Raw genomic sequence first — 16078 nt, forward strand, 5'->3', positions numbered from 1 at the left:
TCCAGGCTCATTTTGTACATTCCCTACCCAAGTCCTCAGATCATTCATGTATTCAAAAAGCCTTGATTCTTTTGGTTGAGGATGGTTTTCAGAAGTCAGGACTAGGCCTTTATATGTGCCCATTGCCATTAGGATGGTGATGTTTTTGAGCCTTGTCTGTGATCAGAGCTAGAAATTATATGGGTGCGTGTGTCTACGGATATATATAATCCACATATATACATGTATTCATGGACATGTATACATGTGTATATGTACATACATACACATATTACATCTATATTTATGTGTTTACTTATGTATATTGAAAGCCATTGATTGATTCACATGAATTCCAATACTACCGGTTCATTCTAGTTTCCTGCTTTCATATTTGTAAACTCCCTTTTCTGACCATGAGAAACATAATACCCACTATCATTAATACACTTTCTGCTATTTGTTTTCTATTTGTCATATTCATTCTCTGTTCCTCTGTACCTCTTTTCCTGCCTTCTTTTGGGTTATTTGCACATTTTATAGTATTCTACTTTGATTTCTCCGATGGCTTTTTAGCTATATAGCTTACATTATTTCTAGTACCTGCTCTAAAGTTTTCAGTATACGTCTTCAACTTGTCACAATCTACTTAGGGTTTATATCGTACTACTTTACATAAAATATAGCAACCTTCTTTTACTATAATTTTATTTACTACTCCCCCAAACCTTGTAAAATTTTTCTCATATTTATTACATCTACTTACATTATACACCCAACAACACAGTTATAATTTGCAGTATGCAGTCATATGACTTTTCAAGCAGTTAAGAAAACAAAAGAAAATATGTACATACCCTTATATTTACCCCAATACTTACCATTTCCTGTGCTCTTTATTGCATCCACTGAATCCAAGTTACCATCTGGTGTCATTCCCCTTCCACTTGAAAAATTCCCTTTAGTACTTCTGTAAGAAATACTAAATATATAAGTCTGCTGGTGATACATAGTCTCAACTTTTATCTGAAAATATCTTTTTTTTTTTTTTTTTTTTTTTTGGCTGTGCCGCGCGGCACGTGGGATCTTAGTTCTCCATCCAGGGATCGAACCCACTCCCCCTGCATTAGAAGTTCAGAGTCTTAATCACTGGACCGCCAGGGAAGTCCCAATCTGAAAATATCCTTATTTGCCTTCATTTTTTGAAAGATAACTTTGCTACACATAAAATTCTGGGTTAACAGTTTTATTTATTTCAGTACTTAAGGACATTATTCAATTGCTGTCAAGGGTTGGGTTCCCTGGGAGACAGACTCTGAAATGGAGTTTATCCAGCAGTTTGTTTACTAAGGAGTTTCCTTGGTATCAAAAGCTTGGAAAGGGGAAGGAAGCAAGAGTAGCGAAAAGGAAAAGTTGGGCTGTGATGCACTCCCTATAACAGCCTCAGCTGACCCTCTGTGGGAGATCTGGAGCAGGGATGGCTCTTTGGATTGTCTTGTATTGCGCCACGATGGTCAGTTCTTTATACTCCTGCATTGATCAGTCACTGGCTGTAGGCATTCCAGGAAGGGACATGACCTTGAGCGAGGCAGCTCTCTACAGCTGAGGCAAAGCCTGAAAGAGGCTGACAACTGAAGGCTGTCTGCTAAGAGCACTCCTGGCAGCTGGGGCAACAAGTTTTTCACTGAGGGAATCTGGGAGTGCATCACACTCTTCTGTCCTCCATTGTTTCAGATGAGAAGTCTGCCATCATTTGTGTTATTGTTTCCCTTTGTGTAATGTATAGGTTTTATTTTCTCCTGGCTCCTTTCTCTTCAGATTTCAGCAGTGTGTCGTGGGTCTAGTGTAGCTTTGTTTGTGTTTCTTCTGCTTGTGGCTCACTGATCTCCTTGGATCCATAAGTTAGTGTTTCTAATAAAGTCGGAGGTTTTCAGCCATTATTTCTTTCAATATTTTTTCTTCCCTCTTCTCTCTCTTTACTCCACCTGGCACTCTAGTTACATGGATTAGACTGCTTGGTATTGTCCTACAGCTCTCTGAGGATCTATTTATTTTTCTTCTCTATTTCTTCTCCTTTTTCTTGAAGTTGGACAATTAGTCTTCAGAGAGTTCATTTTTAATATTTTCACCCAGATTTTATCATTGTCATCTGTGGGAAGGTCAGTCCAACCAAGCTAATCCACCACTGCCGGGGCCGAATTTCCCAGTACTACTATCTGGCTCCATGCTGGACTCACACCCCCTTCCCCATCCCAGTTTTCTTTGTTAGTAGAATAGGAATTTTATTAAAATGTCCATCCTCCTCCCATGTATCTCTGGGGGTAAATCCTGATTTGTCTACGTCAGTGCTGTAATTCATTTCCCCTGCTTCAATGATATGTTTAGGAAGGGTCATCTCCCAGTCAGGAACCTAGAAGCTACTCTTTGCAGGCGAGATACAAAGGGTTCTAATATAGGGAACTGGTGGTTTACCCCGAAAAAAGGCCTAAGGGAGCAGTGGTCAGATAAATCACAACTGACCTTCTCAACTTGAAGCACTCAAGCAGACCGCTCTCAACACTCACCTTGAAGTTTCTCTGAGTATCACATCCACTCACAGTTCTGGCTAAAACAGACGGGGAATAACGGCCTCTCCATCACTCTGACTCAAGGGTGCCTCCCGTCCACATGCTCTAGTCTGGAACCGTACGCTAAAGGGGATTCTAGCAAATGTAGCTCCTGCCTTCTCCTCTTCAGAGCAAAGGAGACCTTAGAAGGGGTGGTGACAAGGCCAAGTCAACAACGGGTAATCCAGCACGTGTGCCAAATCAGCCGAAGCAGCGGGAGGTGAAGGGAGCTGGAGAGCTTCTGATAAAGATTTATTTGCTGATGAACTAAAGAAAACAAAGACTCACAGTAAGAACAGTCTCTCTTGGTTTTCCACTGGATTTCTTTTCCATGTGACTCTTGGAACCAAAGACTTGATCTTATGATCATGAGAGGAGCCAGTTGAGATGCAGGCAGACAGCACCTGCGTGAAGCTTGTCCAATCTGAACTTCTTGTTATGTGAGAATAAATGTTATTATTTAAGTCATTTTCAATTGTTGTTTTCTGTTACTGTAACAGATGTAACACATTACTCAGATCATGGAGGTAAATCCCAGAAGAAACCATTTACAGGAGTGAAAATGCGAGCTAGATGGAACAAGACCAGGGGTAACGGATGGGGTACAGAGCACATTGGTTTTTATTCTATGCCTTAAGCTATTTCACATCACAAAGAAGATATATGCACTACTTGGACACAAAATTGAATTAGAAAAGGGACAGTCTGACATCTCATGTCCATCTCCACATTGTGCTTTTCTCGATTTACTCTGATCTATAGAACAAAAAGAAACGGCAGCTAAATGCAACAGTTCGTCCTTGCTCTGATTTCAGGTGATCATCAATTCCAGCTGCCTGCTGAAGAGCTTCCTAAGTGAATTCCATTCTCATCCCCCTTGATCTACTATCTGTCACCAAAATGATCATTCCTCAGGGCAAATACGATCACATCCCTCTTCTGCTTAAAATCCTTAATCGAGGGACTTCCTCGGTGGTCCAGTGGGTAAGACTCTGCGCTCCCAATGCAGGGGGTGGGGGTTCGATCCCTGGTCAGGGAACTAGATCCCGCATGCATGCCACAACTAAGAGTCTGCATGCCACAACTAAGAGCCCGCATGCCGCACCTAAGAAGTCCGCATGCCACAACGAAGACCCGGTGCAGCCTAAATAAATACATTAAATAAATGATAAATAAATATTTTAAAAAATCCTGCCCTCGCTAAGGTTGTCGTGAGCGGCTCTGAGGAAGGCCAGTTTGGGGGGCGTCTTGCGCTCGCTGAGGGGGCACCTCGGGAACGATGGCGGAAGGAGATAATCGCAGCACCAACCTGCTGGCCGCAGGGACTGCAAGTCTGGAAGAGCAGCTGCAAGGATGGGGAGAAGTGATGCTGATGGCAGGTAAGGTCCTCCGACGGGAAAGAGCCTGGTTTCCACCTGCCATCACGGGTGTGGTTTCTTTGGAGTTTCTGCCTATCTACGATCTAGATCCACCCGTTCCGTCAGGAGTTTCCTGTTTTGCTATGTTTCTGTGCTTGGCCGACTACCTTGTTCCCATTCTAGCGCCGAGAGTTTTCGGCTCCAATAAATGGACCACCGAGCAACAGCAGAGGTTCCATGAAATCTGCAGCAAATCTGGTAAAAACTCGACGCAGAGCTGTGGGCTGGTGGAAACGCCTCTTCACCCTAAAGGAAGAAAAGCCTAAAGTGTACTTCACGACCATGATCATTTCTCTTGCTGCGGTTGCTTGGGTGGGGCAGCAAGTCCACAACCTCCTTCTCTCCTACCCGACAGTGACTTTCTTACTCTCGCTTCCTGGGCTGAACCAACACGGAATCATTTCGAAGTACATTGGAACGGCCAAAAGAGAGACAAACAAGCTTCTCAAGCAAAAAGAGAAGAAAAATGAATAATGCATCTGCTTTATTCAGTGTGATTAACGGCGTATACGTTGCCCTTGTGGACAGTGTCTGCTACGCCGTCTGGATACTAAAACGTTACAGAAGTAGCTCTTTGCTGTCCCTCATTCTGCCCTTAGTTAGTAGAAATTCCGACTTGCCAACTAAGGCTTTATGCCCAGTGTCTTCGTGGGTGTGTTCTCGTCAGCTGGCCTTATTTGGACAACTCATTCATCATTACCACCTGTCTTGGTTTTTCTCACCCAGGGTTAACTGAACTCTTACTTTTCAAATAATATAGTGGTGAACTTCATCCTTTAGTACAGTCAACAGTGGCTTGGGATAACTGTTCAAGCTGATCTTTGCCTTAGCTGGATACAAGACGGTGGTCTGTGGCTACAGGAAGCTGGTTCTACTGTCCGCTTCCACACTCTGCTCAAACAACTGTCTGGCTTCATGAATATACAAACCAAGTTTACCACTTCTGATGAAGAGACCAATTAAGATTCATTCCTCATTCTGTCTCGATACCGTGGGAGAAGAATCCTCGTGGAATAAAATGAACCTAATTCCATGGCCTAATTCCATGTGTTGGCTTCTCCCCTGTGCAGAATTTAGCAATTTGTTGGAAACATTGATCCTTCCTCCTAAATGGGGAATCTGACAGGCTTAGAACTCTTGTTCCCTTGCGCTTAAACTTGAACTTAGTACATCCTTAAAGGCTTTTTCGTAGCAGGCTTACACGAGATGGTACTTAGGATTTTTAGCATACTTTTAATTTCAGACTTTCAGCTAACTGCAACTAAAGTACATAATAAGTCAAGAGTCGTGTCTATGGCCTTCGCTCCAAGAGCGGCCAATAACGAACAAAACTCGTCCTGTGTTGAGTAAGATTCATTTCAGTAGAAAATCCTACTTTTCGTCCCCATAGATGGAGTGGTTGAAATCTGTAAGGACCTTGTGGTCTATCTGTTCCTAAATAAGTGTTTTTTCGCCCCTTCAATATTGCTGTACACAGTGGCACCCATGCAGCATATGTGTCTGACTTTTCTTTTTTAATGTTTCGTATACAAACTACCATAATTTACATGTGTTTCCTCATTGTGGATAAGCTTGTCTTCCTATCTGGATTTTTGTGTGTATGTGTGCCCTACCAGTTAACTACTTTTGCAGTTTTAATCCTGTATTATCTTTTCTACTTTGTTTCGTGTAAAAGGAGAAAAATAAAAAAGCTGGAATCCCCCCACCCCCCAAAAAAATCCTTAATCGGGATAACCCACAAGGACCTACTGTACAGCACAGGGAACTCTGCTCAATGTCATGTGGCAGCCTGGATGGGAGGGGAGTCTGGGGGAGGATGGATACATGTACATGTACGGCTGAGTCGCTTTGCTGTGCACCTGAAACTATCACAACACTGTTCATCGGCTATACTCCAATGTAAAGTTAAAAGTTACAAAAAATCCTTAATCGGACTCACATTGTCTCTACCAGATAAAATCCAAATTCTATAATATGGCATCCAAGACTCTTCATGATTTGGCCCCTAACGCTCTCATGTACATATTCCAGCTATTCTGAAAATTTTACTTTTCTTCAGACCCGCCACGTTCTCTCAGACTTCCATTCCTTTGCATACACTGGTTCTTTGGTTTGGAAGGTCCTTCCTAACTAACTCCTTTTACAGCTACCTCTTCTGTGAAGATTTCTTACCACTACCCTCCCCCCCCAGTCCTTCTGCAATCTTTTCTTCCCAGTGTGTCATGAATACCTATAGCCTCCATCAGCACAGATTAGATTACAGATCAAAAGTCACTTACTGGGAAGTCTGAAATCCAGAAAAATCTATGAAAATGAAAATATTTTTTGGTAACTCATTGGATGGCAAAAACTGAACTATTTGTGTTTATAACCGCAATTGATTCTGCTTTGTGTGACTATTCACTAATTTTGTTGCAGAAATATTATTAATGAGTTTCATTAGAGTGAAGACTCAGACCCTACCGGTGTTCTTATGTAACATGTAGCATATGCACCTGAGGCCCATTCCAAAAATGGCTGCTGCAATATTTCTCGTCCCACAAGTTCTAGAACTTCCACTGCGCATCAAGAGGTGAGGTCTATTTCCTCTCCCCTTGAAAATGAGAGTAACAGGGCTTCCCTGGTGGCGCAGTGGTCGAGAGTCCGCCTGCCGATGCAGGGGACATGGGTTCGTGCCCCGGTCCGGGAAGATCCCACGTGCCGCGGAGCGGCTGGGCCCGTGAGCCGTGGCCGCTGAGCCTGCGCGTCCGGAGCCTGTGCTCCGCAACGGGAGAGGCCACAACAGTGAGAGGCCCACGTACTGCAACAATAACAACAACAACAAAAAAATGAGAGTAATATTAATATGGCCTTGACGAGTAAAAGCAGTGAATGACACCCATTGACTTCCAAGGCAAAGTCATAAAAGGTGATATGCCTCTGCCAGTTCTCCTCTCTCTCAGAATTCTTCCCTTGGAACCCAGCCGCCATATTGTGAGGAAGCCCAGCCACATGGTAAGACCACTTGTGGGTGTTCTTGCCCACAACCACAGCTAAGGTCTCAACCAGCAGCCAGCATCAACTGCCAGATATGTGAGTGAGTGATGCCTTCAGATGTTGCCTGCCCTTGGCATTCAGGTGCCCCAACTGTTGGCCGAATGGAACAAAGACAAGGTGGTGCCACCACGCCCTGCACAAAATGCAGACATATGAGAAAAATAAACATTTTTGTTGCTTTAGGGCACTAAGTTTTGGGGTAATTGTTCCACAGCCGTAGTAACTGGAATCCCATCTTTGCAAAAGTGTGAAATATTCTGAATTCCAAAACCCATCAAAGGTTTCAGGTATGTATACTCTAATTGTGCATTTATATATCAATTTTCCAATGGAATTAGAAGTTTCTAAGAACAAGAACTAGTCTTTTTATCTTGGTATTCTCAAAACCAATGTCTAACATTGAGTAGGTCCACGAGGCATGTTTATTGAACGAATTTTGAATGCATGGGTCAATAAACAAATGAATAAACACAGTTCCAAACAAACGGCTATTTTAAAATAGTTTTGTGGGGGACTATACTTTCATTTAACTCAACCCATTGCTCAAAAATAATTTAGAATGACTTATTTTTATAATTATTTTCAGCTGAGGAGCTATACAAAAAGCGTCATTAATTTTGCTACTTTGTTTTTATCCAAAAGTGTTACCTGTTATGATTACATACTTTACCCATCAAAGTATGTTCCAAATTGTCTTTGGCTCTTTCCAAATGTCAAATGCATCTTTAGGGATGAAGATTTTCCATTACTGAGAACAAGCAAAACACTTTGACCTGCACTTCCCTGGTGGCGCAGTGGTTAAGAGTCTGCCTGCCAATGCAGGGGACGTGAGTTCGAGCCCTGGTCCGGGAAGATCCCACATGCCGCGGAGCAACTAAGCCCGTGCGCCACAACTACTGAGCCTGCGCTCTAGAGCCCGCGAGCCACAGCTACTGAGCCTGCGAGCCACAACTACTGTAGCCAATACGCCTAGAACCCGTGCTCCAAAACAAGAGAAGCCACTGCAATGAGAAGCCCGCGCACCACAGCGAAGAGTCGTCCCCACTCGCCGCAGCTAGAGAAAGCCCGCGTGTAACGAAGACCCAACACAGCCAAAAATAAATAATAAATAAATAAATTTAAAAACCAACAACAACAACAATTTGACTTAAACTCTGAAGGTAATTCCAAAACAGAGATCCTAGTGTTTTTGAACAAGGCAATGTTCAAATGCAATGCAATGCAATGATGCATAAATGCAAAGATTTCAACATCCACGTCGACAACTTCGGGGAAAAAATTCCATTAATTTGGAGTGTAAGTTCTACTTTGCATGACAAAAATATGTTTATCTCATGGTCACACAACATGTCACACACATATTTATCTATATGAGGGGAAAGGGAGGAAAGGAGGTAAAGAGGAAATCCACAGTGTCATGAAGACATGAAAAGATGATGTCAATTTATTTTTTAATGTTCCTGTTGAGAATAACTGTTTTAGTGCTCCCACGGAATATTATAAAGATGGAATAAACGAGGCACTAGTTTTACAGTTTTGCTGCCCAACATTTGTTTGATCAGAATTTGGTGGATCCTTCACTGCCCTGCTTTTCCCCCTCTTCACTTTGTATGAATAGCATAAGCTAGGCTGTATGTAGGTGTACCCGAGGATAATTCACATCCCAAGGAAACATCACTGTGACAGCAAAAGGTCATTAGGTGAACATAAATATTAACCACAGTGTCTCAGAAAATGCCAAAAGGGGGACAGATCTTACCAACCCCAGCAAAACTTCTTGAAAATCCTCTCTTTCTTTCTCCTCTTGGAAATCTTCACAGGAACAGTGCCTCCAGACTCCCTTCTTTCTCTACATTTCCCCTCCAAACTCCCCTCTCCCCCTCTGTCTCATATCCCCCGTTCCACACACACACACATCGCCTTCTTCCTTTTCTGCCTTACCGCTCTCATCTTCTGAACCGGTTCCTTTCTCCTTTTGTCACTTTCTGAGATCAGTGGAACTGTCCTCAGCTGCAGTTAACTTCCTCCCTCTCCCATCAACCTGGTGCAGGGCAACCTGGGACCAGAGACACAGTGCCGGTGAAGACAGGATTCTGCTTGCCAAGGTGAGAAGCCGGAGAGGCTGTGAATCCTTAAGTATTTTTTTCTCTTGTCATACCAACAACTTACAGGCAGAATTACGTTTCACTACACAGCATGATGGGCCACCTTAACCAGATATACTGTTAGGACACCATCAGGTACAACAAGGCCTGGCTAGAGCGCCCAGGTGAACAATCCAGGGGACACACTCACTGATAAATATTGCTGCAGCCCCGCTGGAAGCTGGTTAAATTGGTATTGATCTCAATGGATGGGTAAGCAGTCCTAGGAGGAGCTATCTCACGTCTGGGGCTACCTCATTCCTGAGGACCTCTTCCTTCTACCGGATATCTGAGCACTACTTTTCTAGGCCTAAGATGGTGTTTAAAACTCCAGAAAGTGCCAAGAACCCTCCTACATCCCCATCCCCTCCCCTTCTCTCTGGCCTCTGAACCCTGGGTGAAGTTCTGGAGATTGAAGGGTAGGGAAGCTGCCAGAACGGAAATTCCTGTTAATGATAGGGTTGCCAAATAAAATATAGGCCACCCAGTTAAATTTGAATTTCACGTAAAGAATGAATGATTTTTTAAATAAACTATAAGTATATCCGGTCAATATTGGGGACATACTAAGAAATTATTCATTCTTTATGTGAAATTCAAATTTAACTGGGTGCTTCTGTTTGATTGTTTGCTGCTACCTAGATCTGGTAACCCTAATTTATGATAATCAACCAAGAGTGAAAACCTTAGGCTTAAAAGTGGGAATTCCTAGGTATATACTGCCTCTTGAGTTGCCCACAAGAAAATATACCTGAAGCATCAAAATATCAAAAAAGCAGTCTCTGAAAACGTCAGGATCAGACAGAGGGAGTCTGCAGCATTAAGATGCTTAAGTAGCTGGAAATGTTTTATTGGTGTCCTACAGACAGAGACCAAGTCAGCTTGCCCTTAGAATATATGGTGTGGTAGCCACATGAAAATGTACTTGTCAGCAAGCATAGATGAGCTCAAAGTCTCTTCTCAGTTCCAGGAAAGGGAGCTGGGAATTTCAAAGCAAAGAGCTTATAGGCATGTTTAAAAATCGGAAGGAAATCTACATTGCCAAACTGACAGATGATGCAGATCAAAGATACTACAATGAAATATAACTACACTGACCCGGAAAACTTAAGAGGGGTGAGGGTGGTCATCAGCCAGTGTTCAAAAAACCCATGATTTTTTTTTCCTTGAAAAACACTAATACAATTGAGTAGAAAAGTGAACATTTGGAGTGATAAATACAATCTAATCTAATTCTCACTTTCTTATCTTCAATCCTGATCATCCTCATAAAGGAAGAAAAAAAAAAAGAAATTTCACCCTAATTCTTCGGAAAATGAAACTATTGCAGTGTCACTTCATAGGGCTAAATCATTATTTTAGAAGCACATACGGAATATATTTTTACATAGTTATACACTATTTCAGTTAAATTAGTAAAAATTATTAGAATTGTATGGATGTATCTATATAGATTATTGATGACTAATAATCAAATTATAAAACCAGAATCACCAAATTACCCAAGTTTCATAGCAGATACACAATTTATTTGTTTCGCTTTGCTGTTTTAAAAACTATTGCTACGTTACCTCCACTAGATACAGATCTCATCAAAGCATTCTTGAGCAAAGGTTTTAAGTACAAAGGATTTCACAGGTGAAACGAGCCCGTTTGGTTCCCCCAGCAAAGGATGGAACAGAGCCCGTACAAGTCTAGGGGCAGCAGTAGCTATGGAAAGTAATGAGTACGAAGCAGCTTCCTGCACGTACAACTATCCCCTGTTGCCTGAATAGGATGGGGGCTCCCAGGTGAGTTTGAGTCAATGATAAGATTCAGCCCGAGCAAAAGCAGAGCTTCTCTGAGAACAGATCGGGGAAATAGGAAGAGGCATTCGGAGCATGTAAGAAGAGTGGGACAGGAAGCGGCTTCAGAGTGAAGGCACAGGCAGTAACAGATGACAGTGCTGTTTATGTCTCCTCCGAAGAAGTCCAAAAACGACTTCGCACGTTCAGCGCTCCGTTTGAAAGGATGCTATTCTGCTGAAATATGACTTCAGAGTCATGATGGTTAATTTTATGCGTCAACTTGACTAGGCCATCGGGTCCCCAGATTGAACGTTATTTCTGGGTATATCTGTGGGAGTGTTTCTGGATGAGAGTAGCAGTTGAATCAGTGGACTCAGTAAAGTAGATCCCCCTCCCCAATGTGGGTGGGCATTATCCAATCCATTGAGGGCTTCAATAGAACCTTGAATAGAAAAAGGCAGAGGAAGGAGAAATGTGCCCCTTTTGCTTCCTACCTGCCTTCTTGAGATGGGACACTGACCTTCTCCTGGCCTTGGACTGGGATTTGCACCATCAGTTCCTTTGGCTCTCAGGCCTTCAGACTCAGACTGGAATTACACTACCAATTTTCCTGGGGCTCCAGCTTGCAGATGCATTTCAGGGGACTTCTCAGCCTTTGTAATCACACGTGCCAATTCCTCACATAAATCTCTTTATCTGTATGTCTACTGTTAACCTAAAACAATAAAGCAGCCAATTATTTTACCAGGAAAATGGGTTTATACTGGAGCAGCAAAGAACTGCCACTCAGGGTACACAACTATGGTGAACCACCAGCAAGTCTGGTAAAACAAAAGAGAGGAAACTTTTTATAGAGGAGAAGGGAGCGTTGGGAGGGGCTGTTACAAGCAAAGAGTCCATTGGAGGAAACTGGGAGTTGGAAGTATAGTGGCTTTTCATTGGCTGAGTTGTAACAGTCTCTGATTGGCTGAGCTGTTGCCAGACAGAGAGAAAATTTTTCTTCCTCCTACTGGCTGTATAAAAGTAGTGTCACTTCGTGCTGGAGATACAATGTAGGTCTCTTACTATTGGCATCTGTATTGACCTCAAGCGGTATGTGTGTGATCACTGTTCTGCCTCCCAACTCCATTTCAGTGAAGTTTCCTTCATTAATGTTCGTAGTATGTGAACATATATAGAATACATATGTATTCTATATGTATATGTATATATATATGTATATATATATATATATATATATAGCTCTTCTATTGGTTCTGTTTCTCTAGGGAAGCCTAAAACAAGTCCATTAAGCATCACAGAGGGAAATGAACCCATACTCACCAACCTGGAGGCCTCCTCCGGCACTTCCTCTCTCCCCACCCCCAATCACTCACCATCTGAATTCCATTTCCTATGTTTCATTCAGCGTTTTAGAAGTGACGGGCCCTGTAAAAACAGCAGCTCTTTCTCATTTTAGCAGCTAACCAAACTGTAAACTCACCGAAGGCAGGAGAAGTCTCTCAGATCTGTATTTCCTAGGGGCCTAAAACCTAGAAGCAAGTGCTTTGCGCATAGATAGGGGTTTCAGTGAATTCATGAGTGTAATCTCCAAATTGCTAACATTTACAAACAGTAATTAGCATTGTATTATTAATCTCCAAAATCAAACAAGACTGAGTCACAGAGACCATTCTGCCTTCACAGTTCTCACCCAGACTCCTTCAGAAAAAGACCGAAGCACTCTTGTCAGGGGAGTGGAGAACAGACTGCAGACTCCGGAGGTATGGCTGTGGCTTTACCAAACTTTGACCAGCATTAAATTAGCCAACAGAAAATGAATGAAAGTCCTGTCAGCATATTACTCACACTGGGGAAAAGAACATAAGACATCGTATTAACAAAATACGCCTCTCTTTCTATAGAATTTGTTCATTTGATCTTTATCCCAAACCTTCTTTGACATGATTAAATAAAGACTGAAAACCGAAGATGTGAAACACACAAAAGCCCATTAGATTACATAGCCCACGTTACTGGGCCCCATGTACACTTAAGTGTTCTTTATAGAAATATTTTCTAGAACTTTGTCTAATCCATTTCCAGTAGACTTGCTCTAAATGTTTCAAAGTCTTCTTCTGAAGAACTTATTCCAGTTAGGCAAATCTTTGATACCTGACAGTTATTCTGAGATTTCTATTTCAATTTGTCTTATTTCAATTTTGCCCCATTACTCCTCCTTAGACCCTTTCCCCGTCACCATATTGTAGATAGTTTTCATCTTCCCTTTTAGGCATAATTTAACCATGCTTCACACATTAACTTGAGTAGACAGTATATGGTATAAATTACAGAGAACAGCGATGTGTGAAGACATTCTGTGAATAAATTAAAGCATTAATTTCAGACATATCAAACTAACACTTTTCAAATTTGTGGTTCCTATAATTTTCAGACCTGTTTCTGAGGTCTCGGGAATGGGAGAATTGAATGGAAAATTAGTCTAAAACTTCTACTTTTATTTCATAGGATGGAGACCGGCCATTCCCATGAATATTTAAAAGAGGAAGAATTTTAAAAGGTGAATTTAACACAGAGGACCTACTCAGATTTAAGGAGATGTTGACATTCAGACATACAGGTGAGATAGATTGTGTTTAGCAACTCACCAGACGTAATCGTCACCAATCTAGCAGTGAAGAGAATTAAGGTTATTGCCAATCAGGAGAGGACTTTACGGCCCTCTGAGTGTCTGTGCAACGTGGTACAATGAGTCTGAATTGACTGAAGAAGGGAACATGTTTATAATATGAAGGGAAGATTTAAAAATGAGAACCTAACTCAAATTTAACCGAAATCTCTACACACACACACACACACACACACACACACACACACACACACACACACACACACACACCTTTTTAGGTAGTGAAACTTGAGAAAAAGAGGACAGAAATTTTGTTTTCTTTTGTCTTCTTCACTTCTGTGTCCCTGGGGCCCAGACACTGCCTGACACATAGTAGAAGTTAATAAATATTGGTTGAACAAATTCATTTATTTGGCACTGATTTCTCTAGTTAAGGAATCACATAGAAAGATACGTGTACTTCTCTGCTAAAAAGAGCTAACCCTCCCCGCAAACCAATATCGAATGGGAAAAAGTTCTTTAATTTCCTAAAGGTAGGCTTTGAGATAGTATCAGTCCTCAAAATATAACTGGAAAGCATCTAACATCTGACCATCTAATTAAGGTCCTAAAGGTGACGCTCATGAAGGCAGAGGCAGTGTCCCATTTTTCTCTTGATATCAGCTCATGACATGGGCCTGGGATGAGGTAATAAATAAGAGCCAGTTGGAACAGCTGACCTAGACTGTGTTAGCCCATCTGAGCGCTTACATGCCTTTTTTTTTTTTTTTTTTTTTTGACTGCACTGGGTCTTAGTTGCGGCATGCAGGATCTTCACTGTGGCATGCGGGATTTTTAGTTGCGGCATGCGGATTCTTAGTTGCAGCATGCGGACTCTTAGTTGCGGCATGCATGCGGGATCTAGTTCCCCGACGAGGGATCAAACCCAGGCCCCCTGCATTGGGAGCACGGAATCTTACCCACTGGACCACCAGGGAAGTCCCCGCGAGCACTTACATGCTGTAATGCATTTACTTTTTACAATAATTCTGTGTGTGGGGTATAGCTCTCACCCCCAGTTTCCAGTTCTTACCATAAGGCATTCTAAGAGGATTAGTATCAATCAGTGACTACCAGTCATCAAGGCATTGTCTCTCAGCTCCAAACCCACCCTTCTGTGAGCGGGAGGCTGGCGGAAGGGGAGGCTGTCAACAGAGGGCGCCAGAGAGACACTGCAAGGCCACAGCCCCAGGAAGACCCTCCATGGCAGGTATTCAGGTGGGAGCCCAGTGGCTAGCTTGGAGGAGTCCAGCTGCACTTCGGACCACAGTGTCCTCACTGGGAGCTGCTTCTGCAGACGAGCTCTGGTCCCACCTTCGGGAACGTCTCTCCCCACTAGCAGGCTGCATGTTCACGAGGTAGCCACAGCTTCTCGGAAGGGGAGTGACTCCCAGCCTTGGGGTTGGGGGTGGGTTAGGGGGATGGAGGTGGAGGTGGAGGTGGTGCCCCTCCCTTCATCCTAAGTCCCTTTATTGTCCCCTCTCCTTCAGCCAAGAGGCAGTGGCTGCAACCTCTGTACACCCCTTGGATGCTTTTTACCCCGTTTAGGAGCTAAGCTCCTTCTACTGGTTCGGAGTTCTTCACATTAAGTTGTCCCGATATAGTGCTGGGAGGATGCTGTATTATATCAGACCCCGAACTGGCCAGGATGGTGCCACTAGGAAGCAGTCAAGCTGGACTTCAAAGCCACGAGGTCTGATGCCAGAGGACACACTCCAAACTTCAACGCTCTGTTGTCTCAAACATTTGGGAGAAAATCCAGGTCAACTTGCCCTATGGCCTGGGCACCACTAATGCCACAGGAAGAATTTACTTACCTAGTAATTTCACTCAATGGCAAAGATGAGAATTGTGATACAGAAGTAAGGTACTCAACTGCACCTCCTCAAGTACGGCGCAGACCACAACCAGGACCATAGATTTTAGTAGATCACTTTTATATGCAGGATTTGACCCAAACAACTTTGTAGAGGGAATAAGCCATGTGTTATTATTCCTGTAGATACAGAAACTGAGGCCTGGAGACATTAAAAATTTACATGGGTAGTTGTACTAAGGTCTCCCAACTCCCAGCCAGAACTTTGTCTATAATACCACCGTCTTGTCTTGAAGTTTAGTTGCTCTGGAGTCAATCTAACAAGGAGACCAAAAAGACCCATGTCCTAATTCTTGGAGCCTGTGCGTATGACCTTATATGGAAAAAGGGTCTTTGCAGATGTGGTTAAGTTGAGGATCCTGAGGCACAGAGATTATCCTGGAGAATCAGGGCGGCTCTAAATGCCATCATAAGAGTCCTTATAAGAGACAGGCAGAGGGCTTCCCTGGTGGCGCAGTGGCTGAGAGTCTGCCTGCCGATGCAGGGGACACGGGTTCGAGCCCTGGTCCGGGAGGATCCCACGTGCCGTGGAGCAACTAAGCCCGTGCGCCACGGCTACTGAGC

At 43.0% G+C, this 16078-nt stretch overlaps 1 pseudogene; it reads left to right on the forward strand.

The window, feature by feature from the left end:
- Nucleotides 1-361: 361 nt before the first annotated feature.
- Nucleotides 362-4477, forward strand: LOC102985043 (ADP-ribosylation factor-like protein 6-interacting protein 1; annotated as a pseudogene).
- The last annotated feature ends 11601 nt before the right edge of the window (nt 4478-16078 follow it).

The sequence above is a fragment of the Physeter macrocephalus genome, chromosome 11 (genome assembly GCF_002837175.3).
Source record: "Physeter macrocephalus isolate SW-GA chromosome 11, ASM283717v5, whole genome shotgun sequence".
Taxonomy (NCBI): domain Eukaryota; kingdom Metazoa; phylum Chordata; class Mammalia; order Artiodactyla; family Physeteridae; genus Physeter; species Physeter macrocephalus.